Source organism: Hyposmocoma kahamanoa, unplaced genomic scaffold, assembly GCF_003589595.1.
Source record: "Hyposmocoma kahamanoa isolate Upper Pololo Valley unplaced genomic scaffold, ASM358959v1 89, whole genome shotgun sequence".
NCBI lineage: Eukaryota > Metazoa > Arthropoda > Insecta > Lepidoptera > Cosmopterigidae > Hyposmocoma > Hyposmocoma kahamanoa.
Window position 1 is genome coordinate 3,957,945 of NW_020654520.1, and position 16,361 is coordinate 3,974,305.

The 16,361-nt window shown below is 36.3% G+C and overlaps 1 protein-coding gene across 2 annotated transcripts in view; it reads left to right on the forward strand.

The window, feature by feature from the left end:
- LOC113236124 overlaps nucleotides 1–16,361 on the forward strand; it is a 221,413-nt gene that overhangs the window by 6,139 nt on the left and 198,913 nt on the right. For both annotated transcript variants that reach the window (XM_026472121.1, XM_026472122.1), the window contains exon 2: nucleotides 6,536–6,579. The gene's annotated coding sequence lies outside the window, so the exon portion shown is untranslated. The remainder of the gene's footprint in view (nucleotides 1–6,535; nucleotides 6,580–16,361) is intronic.

Here is a 16,361-nt window from a genome sequence, read left to right on the forward strand (position 1 = left end):
TCATTTCAAAAGCATCGTAAAAACGTATTTGAAAAAGGATAGTCCAAAAGTGAGGTTATTATTCATCTATACTTTATGACTCGCCTTTGGTTGCATAGTGCTGTTCGAAAAAAAAAACATTCAGTTCAATCAATCAAAGTTTAGTAATCGATTATTAAATAGAACATTTCAATCGCAATCGAACGAGTATCTAAGTGTAGGGATTTGAAGGAGGATTTGAATTGATATTTTAAATATGTTTAATATAGGTTATGTAAGGAAAACCGCTAGTATGACTCAATTGAACAAATCGATTAATTCAATCAATTAATCGATTTGTAGTTGGCATTACAATTGGCCACCACTAAACCGTATATGGTTGGGTCAGTGGCTTGGTTAACTTTTTGTTCAAAATGGATTGAAACGAAATATGTATGCATTTGTTCGGTCAGACATAAATGATTTGGTCGAATAAAATAAATCGCACAAGGCAACATGACATGCCAAACTTTCACGCAAGTAAAATCATTAAAATTTTTAGGAATCGTGTTTTCGCGGTTATGCGGAATTAACCATTTGAGGTTGTATATAGACTCTTAATAACGGTGACCGGTGGACCAGTTAGACGAGACACTTTTAAAAATACCTCAGCGTCGGACAATCTTCCACGTCGAGACATTAAGGATTTATGTCGTTGCTCGTTATAATTAGTAGATCAGTAGAAGGGAATTCTTTGAATAATTTTTCTCTTCACTAATTGCCGTATTTGACATTACACAAGACTTACGATCTTTGAACAGATTTTAAAAGAACTTTCGCCACACATATGGACATTCTCTACTAATCATCACACGTGTAACGCGGCTTCTGGCACTGCCCAAGCATGCAATGTAGGTTGTAGGCTGGAGAGCCGTGTTAGTATCCTTGTCATTTTTTGACGTATCAGGAACCGTTTACAGTGTCGACATTTTGACCTGTTCCACAAAAATGTGCGTGAGGTATGTGATGGATGTGTGCGTGCACAAACACGTTACATCGTTATAAAACGTATTTAAGAAATTTTATTTCTAATTTAATATGGGAGAAAGCACGGCCACTTGGAATTTTATATGGAGTTTTGTAAGGAGTTAGGTTTACATGATAGGAGGATACGGTCTTTCCTCTTTTTGAATTTCCTTCTTTCGAATTTTGAATGGAGTGAGGACGGAACGAAGCCAAGTGAGAGTGGCGAGGAAAAATAATTAAAGAACGATTCAAAATTTCAAAAGTAAGTGGCCAGAAACCGTAGAAAAGGGTGAGATGGCGATGAAAGAGGTCGCATTGTCACAGGTGTGGAAATTTTTTATACATGAATTTAAGTCATTGGTAAAACGAGTTTGACTCGGTCTAAAGCTTAAATATGAAGTGCTGAACCAAAATATGTCGACCTGAGACACTTGCCTAATGCTGATGTTAATCGACGATGTGGCCGCCGTCTAGGAAATGCATTGATTATTTTGATTATAAGAATTGCATGAAATTAAGATAGTGAAACAAAAACATACTAAAGGTGTAACACAGCTCCTGTGTACTTTGATGACAAAAATCCGTGGCAGTGAACTGTTTAGCTCTTGCAGGTATTCTCGAGCTGAGACCTTTGAAACAAACATTATAAATGATAAATATTATGTACAAATGTTTATTTACAAAGAGCAACCCCAAGAGTCTCTTGCTCATTCTTCTCAGGGGTGCCTGCCATACGAATGATCAGTAGAGTTTAATCAATATGACGTAGTAGGAATTTTCTACGTGCTCGTGTATGTCAGGGTGACGGACGCAGTGGCAGATGGCCTCAGATCTTTGCGATTTAAATCTGCATCTGTCTTACGACTTCTTGTCACTTGGTATCATAATAATCTTAGTACAGAGTAATAAAAAAGCCGACGTCAAAAGTACAAGAATTACATCTATTTGTCAAGTTTTATTGAATTCGGTTATCGGAAAGTGTGCAAACCCGGATTCATCCCCTAGTTCGCCACTATACGGAACTTGACACAGGAGATTATAAAAATCGGTTCTCACTACTCAAAGTATATTGATAGAGAATAACGCCTTGTATTGGAGAATAGCAAAATCAACCATTAAAATAAACTCCTTATAACAAAATTTAGGCGCTATTTATAAAAATGAATCTTCATGCGAGAACAACCACCTTAGACGTGGATGATTTTCTTCAAATTAAATGGGGTCACTATGGAGTCTGGGTCAATATATCACTACCCTCTTTCCAACAAAAAAGAATCATCAAAATCGGTTCACAAATACCGGAGTTATCGCGTAACATACATGCAATAAAAAACATACAGTCGAATTGAAAACCCCCTCCTTTTTTGAAGTCGGTAAAAAACAAGAACAATCCGACGGGCAATATGGGCCGAGGCTTAGACTTTAGAAAATAGTATTGTTCTTTGGAGACCGTGAAACTGATTTAACACTAGACTTCTTCTAACAAGAGTGACTACGAAACTCCAGGAAATTACACTGTGATATAGATATTTCTTCACACAAGTAAATAAGTACTATGCAACACACACTAGTCTTTGCAATACAATACACAATACACAATATACATTTAAACACCTTCGCACGAATGTCTGATTGAACATTTCTCTCTAGCTCTAAGCTCTGAGTGGCACTGTAATTGATATGGGCAGTCCTATAGCTTATTTCTTTATTTGCATTGGTAGACACGTTACATTTAAAATGAAAAGCCTTTTAAACTATAATTAAAATTAATAATACATTGTGAACATACAAGAATTAAAGTTAATAATACGATTTGACTACAAGAATTACAATTACCATCAGCCACGCGACTGGTTTGTCTCGTCACTTGATGTTATAAAAAAAACTTAAATGAAAATTTAAAAAAATATGTACAAAACACTCTATTGTATCAATAAAGTTCTCATCCGTAAGCAAACAACTTTTTAGTGTGCTTCTCTACGAAGGTTGGCGACCATCATCAAAATTATCATCAATGATCAAAAAATGTCATATTATTGTTATGTCTTCGGATTTCCATAGTACACTACGGACCTACCACTTAACCGAGGCGGTGCATGAGGTAACAGTTATATCGGGCTGCACACGGGATAATTGTAACATGATTGTCTAACGATATTTAATAACAAGTTGATTGTAAAAATATTAATGAAATTTGTTTCTTCCGTTATCGTTTCACATAACAACAATTGACTGATTTGGTAGGAACTGTTTTCAATCAATTTGCTATTGAATATCGTCAGAAAAATCTTGTTGAAATTCTCCCGTGTGCAGCGTGACATAACTCATATTTGATAATAATTTTTATAATTTGTATGAAACAATGTTTGTAACTATAGATTATGTTATTTAAGACTAAATTGTTATGCAAATGTGGATAAATAAAGCTCTTTATTATTTAGTATTATTATTAACTGCTCCGTAAATTTCAAGTCAATCGGGTAAGTGGAAGTTATAATAATTATTTTATGGCAGGAATCACTACGCTAACAGCAGCAAGAGCTGAACATATGTTCAATTGACAACATAGCTAAAACCATCTCGATTAAATTAGCCATCAAATATAAAATAACGCTTTAAGATCAGAGGCTTGAGTGTAAATTTGTAATCATTCAGATTTAACTACCGCGTTTGCGTTAAAATTTTTATTTAGATCTTAATATACATTTATAAGGTTTGAATTAAAATCTTAACGCAAACGCGATAGTTCAGTTTATATGTTTGAAAACTTACACTAAGATCCCAGCCCGTTTGAAAATTACGGGTGCGTACAGGTCTGATGAAGAAGCATTACGTAGTGCGATCGCGCGCCACATACATTAATGTATTTAATTGCACGCATGCAGCACGCGTGCAGCGCGCATGCAGTATGCGAGCAGCGCGCGCGCAGCATGCAGCGCGTTCGTGGCATATTCGCCAGATCTGTACGCACTGTAAGATACCACAGACAGACACACAATTACACAGACAAAGGCTTCAATTTTATAACTCTCTTTTTTGCGTCGGGATCATAAATCTAGTTTACTTTTGCGGTTAAAAATTTACAGTTGACTTAATTTCTTTCAAAGGCGTAATAGTAAAATAGTTAATAAAGAGTAATAACAGTTGTTGAGTAAAACCAATCGTACGTAAATTTAGTCCTAGTTTCTAAATGAGTACCATTAAATCGGTCATTAACACTAATCTTGCACAAAACGTTTGAGCTGGGGAATGACCCTATAAACCTAGTTGCGCAATGGATATCTGGCTTTTAAACGTAGTTTGTTTTTACCATTTTATTGATCAGTTTCGGGTGCCTACAATAGATAGCTCTTGACTCCAATCAATTATGTGTATGGATTTTAAGATTCGTGGTTGTTCCCTAAAGAAATATATATTTTTAACAGACTTAAAAAAAACTTGGAGGTTCTCAATTCCACGCGATAACTCGTCGTTTCGTTTGTTTGTTACGTGAACCGATTTTGATGACTATTTTTTGGTGAAATCTCAGTGTTGGTCCAATTAAAATTTGAAGAAAATATACCACCTTTAAGCGCCCCGTTGCACGAGGAGAAATTTTCCACGCGGCCGCCGCGCGGCGACCGCCCATGTACATTAATGGCGAATCGAATTCTATTTATTAGGCAACAACATTTAAATTCCTCTGAATAAAGCAACCGCGCGGTCGCAATGAGCGCGTTGAAATTTCTGGATGAATCCGGTTTCGCGCACTTTCCCGGTAACCGATTGCAATAAAATTTGGCAAATAGTTGTAATGTATAGTATATAACTGTCTCCGTGGCCGGAATGGTCACCGCTGCCACGCAGAGGTCCCAGGTTCGATTCCCGGGCCGGTAGAAACATTTGTATGGCCTACAATTATTTCTCTCGTGAGTTTGGGTGTAATTTGAAAGTTGAGTGTGTGCTTTAAATTCACGAACTGTTGAGGTCGGTTTTTTGTAATGAAAAGGTTATTCAAGTAGTCAACAGCCACTGGGTTGACTACTATTGACCATAGATCGTGTAATAATAACAAGTCATAACTTAATAACAATCCTGTGATTTAAAAAAAAATATTCATTCAAAGAATTGACGATCTTTAAACAGCTGAATCTCATGTGAACATCTCATCAAATATAACTACGTACCATTCTGATTAAATTGGCGTCCAAGTAAATAAAACCGCTTTATTTATTTATAAAACACAATGACAAAATGCTTAAAACGATAAAACTTTCATAGATTTCTCATAGATGGCTCTACGACTAAAAAGTCGTTGAAAAAAGCAAATACAAAGATACGAAGCAAGCACATAGAAAAATTCGTGAGGTCCACTGGTTCGTTCCGTGGCGTAGTTGGTATAGCGTCTGGCACGGTAAGCTAGAAGACGTCGGTACAAATCCGGCCGGATCGAAGGAATTTTTTGTATTAAAATGTTCGATCTTTGTATTAATAATTATAACAAAGTAGTGGAATAATTTCACAAAAAAAAAATTGAATATCAATTCAATAAAAATTAAAAAAAACGCTTACATGCTAATTTCTTCTCTGTCTTGCTTACTCCACTTGACCATCCATTCCACATTCATAAGCGTCCGCTACAGATACGATGACATCAGAACAGTGGCACAAAATATTCATTACTGAGTTACTAGAGATTGACTGAATTATGTACATGTAGACAAACAGAGTGTAAAATAATAAAATTATTGGAGATTCTTCTTCTTCCTGTCCTTATCCCACACTAGGTGGGGTCGGCACAACATGTATTTTTCTTCCACTCTCCCCTATCCCCTATTGGAGATTGACATATACAATAATTGAATTGGATATAATGTAAATAATATACGTTACTTGGTCATGATTTTGAAAATTCGCGGGCTTGTAAGTTTACGACTCGTGTGTTGTCCCGTTAAGTTGTCTATCAATTCTTTTTTCTTTCTTCAAATGACCCAAAGGTTTTGTTTAAGCTCTTTTTTTTCTAAGCATTTGACAAACTAGGTTTGATTTACAAATTAGTTTGCTAATGCTGTTGTAAATGATATCGGCATCCTGGATCTCAGCGACCAGAGAATTTAGCAACGTGAGGCTACGTTTTGTTGCGCGATGTCAGCACGGCAAGTGTCTCGCACGGGGGATGCAAACAGCTTATGTCGGCGTCGGCCGACAGACCTATTTGGTACAAACAGATCGACGTTGTTGAGTGTTCCGGGGTTGTCCACCTTAGTTCGCAGGATTTAAGATCAGTCCACCCGAATGAGATCTACGATGCCAGAGACTGATAGAAGGCTTCAAACTTATAACTCCCCTCTTTGCATCGAGGGTAAAAATAGCTACAATTTAAATTCGTCGTTGCTTATATAATGTATAGTATTTTTTGTTTGCAAATTTAATTTCCGATATAGCTATTTCATCTCTTGATGTATACATTGTTTTTGATGACAACGCTGTTACATTATATTCACAGAGTTAATAACAAACAAATCATTTGCTACATTAAAAATAATTCTCAAAGAAAATATTTTCTTTTCAGGGCGAGAAAACAGCCAAGTCTCAAAGGATCTTTTCTTCATAATGGTAAGACATCTTTTGTAAAAATTGTCTACACATTTTCCTTTAAGCAGTGATGCGTTAAGTTTCATGAGTGCCTCAAGTATTCTAAATATGTGATGGACTTTTTCTTCTGTTTCTTAAGAAAAATTTGCAATGGCGAGATGTGTTATACGAGTCTTCTTCGAGTATGGGTCTTTTAACAACAACTGCTGCCTATAATAACTGAAAAGGCAATAAAAAATTTTCTATAATAATGGTGCAGTGTATCGAGCATCAAATATTTGCAATAATTATTAATACAAAGAAACTCAGAAAAATTTCTTCGATCCGTCCAGATTCGAATCGACATCTTCTAGCATACCGTACTAGACGCTATATTAACTAAGCCACGGAACGAACCAGTGGACCTCACGAATTTTTCTATGTGCTTGAGTCGTATCTTTTTATTTGGTTTTTCAACGACTTTTTAGCCGTAGCGCCATCCATAAGAAATCTATGATATTTCGTCACCCATATAACAAACTAGTGGAGTAATTTCACATAAAAATAATTGAATTCATTATAAAATTTTAATACTTGAATAGCGACATGTCTAGCCGGGGTGGTAGCTGTAAAGGTATATGTTTGGGTGACAAAATATCATAGATCAAATATTTGACTAGCATTTTTCGAGAATATCGGTATAGCCCTTGCCTATGCTAAATCGCAAAAATACGAAGGGCACTGTACTGTTATGAACCAGCGAACTGAGCCCGTTTTCAATTAAACTTATTTATTGCGTTATTTATTAACTCAAGGCACTTTTCGAAGGCCCGCCCTAACCTGACCTTTTTTTGACTGATGTTGCTCCAAAAAATAATGTTAGTATTTTTTTTTTGTACAAATAAAACAAAAAAGTTATCGATTTTATCAGGGCGGTGGACCTGGTGCCCCACGATACGTGATGCTTGAACGTTGAACGTCTGTTATTTATGTTAATCCGGCTTAGCACGTACACTGATAGATTCACACCTATAGCACGCCATACTGGCGAAAGTCTCCAGTAGCGCCCTGAGCCGAGGTGCATGCCTACTTGGGCGCCTTCAGGCAGGCTACTTTGTTTTTAGTTTATGGGGTTATGAGCTTTCAGCTCGCCCTTTACTTTTCCAATGGCGCAGTCAAGGTCATCAGCGGTCGACTACAAAATGTCCCTAAAAAAAAATCTCTGCTTATGCTATATATTATTGCTATATATTGTCTGTGGGATTAATGTAACTAAATCTCTGTGCAAACAAATTTATCCCAAGAGTAGGCAGTAAACGCGTGTGTGTTGTGTTTGTAGCGCGAAAAACATAACTTGACCTTTTGGTGTGTTAAGAGGAATTACGTATATTATACACGTTCTTAAGACGATAATATCCGGTTATCATAATTGTGCTAAGTAACGTAAGAGAGCTCAGGTTGCAATGGTTTAATAAATATTGACGATGACGAACTTTTCCGAATATACCGAAAGTTAATAGGATTCAAACAATAAATATCGTTGTTACAACAAAATAAGAAGGATTCTTCTCTTAGTGTGCCGCTTCTCTACGAAGGTTGGCGACCATCAAGGCTATTCTCATTTTTGAAGTTGCCGCACGAAAGAGGGAACGTGTGCTAAGGTGGAACCAGTATCTCAGATTCTTCAACCAAGAGGTTTTCCTTCTGACACGTCTACGCTTTCCTTGTATTTTTCACTGCATTATTAGTTGAAGAATCCGGTATTTATTCCGCTTCCTTTTCTTTACCTTTAAGAAGGATTGGATGGCATTTATTACTTGCAAACATTGTAGGCCTTGGGAGGACCTAAATCTTGTAATATTTGTTTTATAATATAGGTCGATAGCTCCCAAAGTATTTGATTTATTCAGGGGTCATCAGCGATCAGCAGAAGAGGATTCCATTTCGGCAAGTCGTGATCAAAATGTTGGTTGCTTTAACTGAAATAATACACAGATAGTACCTATATACATACAAAATACCTTCTTATATCTTATAAATGACCTATGAAATAAGTAAACATTCTTAAAACCTATTTTTTTTTTGAAGATATGGAGCGAGATTTAGTTTTTTTCTCTGCAGTGTCAAAAACAGACTTGATACATTTGTAAAAAAAAAGCAATATTAGATAGGGGGTCTACCCAAAACAGAAAAATCAATAAAGTTTGGGGATCTCTGGAGTAAATGGCTACTTTTAATACTGTAGTTACCGGTGCCTATAATAAAGTAGGTATAGTTGTTACTTGTGTTGACAAGGAAGGCTTTACAAACCTTCTCACCACGCTAAGCTTCTTATTCCGGAGTGACGTAATCAATTTCGTCATCGTGACCGTAGCAATTCAGAAATAATAACTTGGGGCCAAATAACCCATAGTCACATTTAGGCAGTTTGAAAGTATTTTGATGATAAAAGCGTGACTAGGCTGATTTTAGATAATAAAAAGAATTTGAACTTTAAGATATATTTTAATAAAGTAAAAGAAATAGGCAATTAGGCTTTGACAAGAAAAATACATACATTTTATATATTTAGTGTTTTTTTTATTACTTGTGTGAATACATAGTTCGAATTTTAATTTAATCAAATTTTTTAATATACACTTTTCTTTTTTGCTTTGTTTGTTGTTATTGTTTCGTAATTATTTATTTATGTTTTACGTTGAATGTTTTGATCATGTTTTATTTTGTTTCGTTTTCATTTTTTTTCTTTGTGGTGTCATTGTGGTAAACAAATAAACGTAATTTCTTTCTTTTTCTTTTTTTTAAATTTAAAAAGAAATAAAGTCGAGTTAATTTTAATAAAATAATTAATAAAACTAGAATAAATAAAATGAAATTAATAAAATAAATAAAAAAGCACGTCAAAAGGGTCCAAGGGTCCAAATGCCGCGCAGCTATATTTGTATGGAGTTACCCTAATTATCTTAATATACTAAAGTAAGATCTTGGTTCTAGCGGTACGCGATTGCGAATGATTTCGAAAATTAACTCGTTAGTAATTACTAATCCTGTCATTCGAATGACAAATTAGTAACCTACTAATTTTCATATTCGAATGAGCTGAATGATCATTCATTACTAATTAGTATTAACTAATCCATAGATTCCATAGAGAATTTCTGCTTGAGCTCACCTAACCCTCTCTGACATATCGATGCCTTGCTTTCTCAAACTCACATATTATGAAGTGAGGGTTTCTGTTTATTTTTACTTTCTTATCACCCTTGATTGACACCCTTAAAAAAAGATGAGTCTTTTCGCGTTAATTTTTTTTTTTTTTTGTTGTTTATAAATAACGCACACACTCAACATAGCCCCGCACTAGGGAAACCCTGTGTCGCGGGTGCCATGGACACACACATAGACAACCACAAATTACGCCCAAACTCACGAGAGAAACAATTGTAGGCCATACAATTACTTCTCTCGGCCCGGGAATCGAACCTGAGACCTCTGCGTGGCAGTCCGGCATGGTAACCGTTCGGCCACGGAGGCAGTTAGTACTTTTTTACTATTAAAATGTTGGAGTTGAATAAAAAACTCCAGGGGTGGGTGATGGCTGTGGATATTGACGATGGAGGTGCCAGAGTGAGAGAAGTATGCAAGTCCAAGATAGACTCCGATGATAAAACAAGATCTAAAATTTGTTATTTAGGTGGTTTACTACGTGGTTATATTGGTTAAGTCCATTTAGAGATAAAATAATTAAAAATGAGTTGTTATTACAATTATATGCGTTCCTGGATACTTTTAAAGACAGACCAAGTCAAATTACTCAAATTGAAGTCCCCACAAATTAAAACACTCCTATTAGATTCCATAGCATAGTAGACGTTATTTAGAAAATGATTTAAAATTTCAATTTGTGTTGGAGGGTGTAAACAAAGAGCGCAAATAATTAACGCTTCAGTTCGGTTAATGTACAATTTAACACACAAGTCTTCACATTTATTTTCGTAATTTGACTACTACTATGACAAAATTGTTTTACTTTGTATTTATATTGTATTCAATCTGTGTTTGTGTCATACTAGTGAATAAAGTGTTTATCTATCTATATATCTATGTTAACCACGGTGATTTTATTGTTTTACTTCTTTCAACTAATCATGTGTACTTGTCGTCTTTCATTGTCCTAATTAATACTAAAGTATTTTTCCTGTTTTCATTTGCTTCACTTTACAACCAGTTTATAGATTACATTTTTAGAATATTAGTAATTTCACACAATTAGGTGTTACTTGGTGGTAAGCTTAATGAGGCGCCGTTATAACTTTTCACAAAGTTATTTATGACGCAATAACAATACACGTCGCATCTTTCGAATGAAAGTGACCTTAATTGACAATTTAACGAAATGAAGTTATGCCGTAAATCGACTTAAAAATATTTTTTGATAAGGTTGTTAATTTAATTAAGGCACGAATAGTACAGACTCACTGTAAATGGATTTCTGTCATGTTCTTGAAATTTAAATTTTTAACACGAGGTATTTCAACGCAAGCCTAGACTTTAGGTGTGGTTTGGGTGCTGTAAATTAGTATGGATATAATAAGAACAGGCGGAGAAAATTTGACACACATCCGACGTTGACATGCACCTGAGGGCGACTGACGGGGCAGCGCGCAACGCGGCGGCGTATAGTTAAACTGCTTGGCAATTTTTGCAAATTTTGGGATAAATGTTGATATAATAAGTAAGCTTCGGTAGAAAACTAGAATTTAACTGGTTCTCTGTAGTACCTAAAGAGAAATATCTGTATATAAAAACGATGTACAAAGTTTTAGGTATTTTATTCTTAAATAATTCGTTTTACACTTTTATTTTAGTCTGTTTTCAGGATTTTATATGATCGGATAAAGTACGTCTTATTGTGTAACACATTAGCACAATCTTTAGAGTTGGGCAATATTCTGTTAATATAGTGTATTGTATTTTTTTTGTACGACCGTTATTTAATAGTAAATACCTAAACCATTTGATCTATTAAAACACGTTTTCCCGCTTCTCTCCGGTGACTCGCCTTCACGACTCATTTAGTATTGAACCCATGCGCGGCCAGCGCCCGCTGTGCAAACTCCACCCCCACTGAGGTCGTCAAGACAAAATAAACTTAATTTCCTTTTATTATTTATTCACGTAGACGAAAAATAACTTGCGCTCCGTATTTCACGAATTTACCGAAAACTCTTTATTTTTAGACACAGCAAGTTCAGGGTTCCATAAATATATTCCGACCGTCTCTCGAATTGTTTGTGGGCGTATGTTTACGTCTAAACTGTAATAATACAAAAGGATTTTATTTTTGAGAAAGGAACAGTCCCTTAAGAACAACAAGAGGTTAGAGTTTCCTTTGTCTTTCTAACCACTATATTGAGCACATTATATTTTTGGAAAAATACCTACGCCTAAAAAGAGTATTTATCACCGTCGCCATGAGTAGCAGATTCGTGGAAAACGACAGCATTATAACATCCAAAGATACGTTGACATCCATCTCCTGGATGCATCCTTCTACTTTATTAAACGCTTAGGCTCAGTTTACATCGTTGCGGAACGGAATGGAAGCGACTTTTTTGTAACCACAGCATAATGAACTTTATGTCAACTGTGTAACGCACAAACTAGATATGAGCCAAATAACTTCTTCTGTCCGTATCGTATCTAGTTTATACATTACACAATTGACATAAAGTTCTTTATGCTATGGACAATTTCGTTACAAATATTGGCTTCCCTTCCGTTCCGCGGTGATGTAAAATAAGTCGTAGGCGGAAACACTTTGCTCCAGAAAGCAAATGGACCGATTCTCTTTTGGACTGATTAGCAAAATAAGTAACCAGAAATCATCGCGTCAAATATATACAATACTTCTAAATGAGTGCAACAAACAATGAAAAGTCAACAACCAGCTTTTACAGACCTTCATTTATACAAATGAAATAAGCTTATGATATCATCTGTGTCAACTCTCGTGAAAAGGTGCCTTTGGCTTTAAGTTTTAGTCACAGTAGGTCTTGTGTAAGAGTTGTTCAGGGAAGTACTGCCACCCTGGTTTTGAAGGGTAAGGATCCTGGTGAAATTACCGGCACATTGGACTTATTATGTCTCAGGGTGGCGGACGCAGTGGGAATACCCCTCAAATCTTAGTGATTTAAAGCTTTGAGTGCCACTGCAACTGTCATGGATAGACGTGGCTCTTACAACCAGACGCACGGCATGTTCATGATATCATGAAAAAAATTTATACGTGGTTTTGGAATCACAAAAAACTCTTTTTTTGGTGGCAGTGTATAAAGTTCTGTCAAGTAAAAAAAAAATCATTGTTTCTAGAGGCTGCTAACGTCCTTCATAGATAATATCCGGAAGCTGTTTACTTGTAACCTGCCTTTAAAATTTCATCGTAAGACGGGTATATAAACTACAAAAGTTTAGATTACCTAAGACTTAACAAATGTCTGATAACATCAGAAAGAGTGGAAGCAACAGCTACGAGATAGAAATTTAGCACACTGTTTTTGTTGCACGTGTCGGTCGAAGACGGTAGAAAATTTCACCGCATTTCTAGTAGAAGTTGACCGTCTATTTTTAATTCGGAACTTTCATCTTTTGTTTACATCTTTTTCTTTTAAAATGCAAGCTTATGTTTTGGCTAATGAATTGTATTGGTCGTGGCTCCTTGTTAAACACACTTTTGATACGATGTTTTTAACATTAGTGTATGAAATTTTACATATTTTTATTCTGACATCATTCGATAATTGGCGATACATAAATCTATTACTTTGCGGAATATATAAGACAAAATACTGTGGAGGTTAAATCGTGCAAATTAGCCACGTTTGTGCTGTTAATATTCCCACCTTCCGCATAAAATTAATAAAATAAATAACACAAGCGCAACTACAGTCACAGACACCACCACCAATAACCGACATGAATTTCGCCTCTACGAATTCACTACCTGCTTGGCAGTCCGACGCGCAGGCAGGAGACTGCTCACACTATATCCTGCGTATGGACTCTCGTAGAACGCATTGCAGGATTGCAGGATGGCTTGCACGCTGTGACTATATTCATAATCCTGCATTACGCGGCAGACGTCAAGGCGGACTGCAATGCAGGATAATGTATGCCCCTTTTAGGGGTTTATGATTGTTGGACGCTCAGCCTAACAATGAGCTCGCTCTTTTTCTGACACTGACACATTGCAGTGGGATAAAAGGGCGAGCTGAAGGCTTAATCCGTTGTGATGATCAGCTCTCTTAATACGGTTGGTCATATTTATACCTCAATATCCCCACCGTTACCGTCATTAAAATTTGAAAATACCCACAATAACGGTGATGACCGAACATTCAATTGTTTATGTATTATATTGTTGTATCTGACTATTACAGTCTGTTCTAAAGTACTTAAATTATAGTTTCTTATGTTCGCACTTTGCGAAACAGATCGAGCGAAATATGATAGAACTCGTGCGAGGCGAAGAGGCTGCTCGTCACTATTATACATATTTCACACTGATAACGCATTTGTAAACTTGTCTCTTTTGTCGTGTGTATTGTTTGTATGTCAACGGAACTTATTTGAGTATTATCCATGGCCTTGTATATTTCCGACTCTTTTAATAAAAATCACACTTCTCTGTTAAGTAAAAATACTGTTAGTATTTAGAGTTATATTTAATTACATAGCTCTAGTGTCTGATTTGCTCATCGCCTAGTTTGCTGATCTCCTATATCTACATAGGTCGCACTATAAGTTTCCGGAACTGGCCACTTACATAAACAATATTTAAAAAGTAATTACTACATTTGAAAAAGGAACTCTTTGGCTGTAGAATACAGTTTGTTTTATCTGACTGTCACTTGTTTTTACATTGTGGCGTCATTTTAGAAATAGGTTGTCTACATCACCATGGATTTAACTCGTGAAAATTTTCGTAGTATGATGATCTACGACTTTAAGCGTAATTTAACAGCACATCAGAGCTTCGCTCGGATTCAAACTGCTTTTGGCGATAAAGCACCATGCAAGGCGACTGTTTATAGCTGGTTTGCAGAATTCAAACGCGGTCATGTGAATCTCAGTGACGAATTTCGTGATGGTCGCCCGTCGACTGCTGTGAACAACAAATACATCGACACTGTCGCCGTATGATCAAAACAGACAGGCAAGTGACATACCATGAGATTCTTCAGGCATAGGCATGAGTCAAGTACAATCAATACTACACAAGCATTTGGGTGTGAAAAAGCTGTGCTCTCGGTGGATCCCACACAATTTGAAGAGGTTCAAAAAACGGTTCGCGTAACTTGGTGCAATACCATGCTTACCAGATTCAACGAAGGGGCTTCAAATTTGGTGTGACATACGAAACGTAGATTTATAGTTACGATCCCAAAACAGAAAGGCATTCGAGCTTTTGGGTCTTTTGAGATGAGCCGAAACTAACCAAAGTGGCGCGCGTGCGAAGTGCCTCTAATCGGATGATTGCTTCTTTTTTTAATAAAACTGAACACGTGGCTACTGTTGCTTTGGAGAATCGTTGTACCGTGAATAGTGATTGGTACACGACCATTTGTTTGCTGGAAGTTATTGACAAACTCCTTAAAAATAACCGTAAACGCCGCACGATAATGCCAGTTCTCACACGGCCAGACAGACAAATGAATTTTTGAAGATGAACAACGTTGACCTTATGAGCCATCCCGTGTGAAATCCTGACCTGGCACCTTGTGACTTTTATTTATTTCCAAAAATTAAGAACCAGTTACGCGGTCAACGATTTTTATCACCTGAAGAGTATGAAAAATATGTTTCAGAGATTGTCACAGAGGAGTGGCATAAACGTTTTCAAAATTGGTTCATTCGTATGAAAAAGTGCATTAACGCTAACGGAGAATATTTTGAGAAACAATAAATTCATTTCTGACCATTTATAGTATTTTTCTTATTCATTCCGGAAACTTATAGTGCGCCCCACGTACAAGCTATAAGTCAACGTCCGTGTAGCAGAACTCCTAATTCTGTTTGGATCTGAAAATGTCTGAATTTTCATTCTATTAAATTGACCAGCGCATAAATTGCCTAGATAGCCGGAAACAGAAACAATTTGCTTTTACTGTTGCAATTTCAACTTTACCTGGCTTTCGGTGAGTATGTGGCGATATTCCATAACATATATTTAAGACTTGGTGGTAAACCACAGGCCTATCCATGACAGTTGCAGTGCCACTTAGAGCTTCAAATTGCAAAAATCAGTAATGTTTACATTACTGCTTGGCGGCAGAAATAGGTAAGGTGGCAGCGCTAAAGCATTTTCCTCCGTTTTTCCTTCAACATTCAATAACTTAGCAGGTTTTAGTAATTAAGGTTAACCTGATATCTGTTCTCATGTAAGTTTAGGTTGAAAAAAAAAAAGATTATAGTTAAAGTTAGTACGAAATAGAAAAGTTACGTATGTATACTTAACATCAGAACAGCTTTTTATGCTTTATCAACCATAAGTTTGGTCGTATATTGAGCAATACTGCAGTTACCTTTGGGAGGGATGGCTTTGGTCGATACCAGTTGGTTGCCTTGAACTGTGTGGGCAGAAAAGCAAAGAGACTGATTGGCATCGACTATCTTGCGGAGTCAAAGCTTGTAATTCTTAAGCACCACAGAAAAATGGCCAGCTTGTTTTGCCAGGTTTTCTATCTGATATATTTCGGAGAGTGTACGCAGGGACTGTCTCCCGAGCACTCCATTCTTATTATATGTCATTAACTTACCATTCA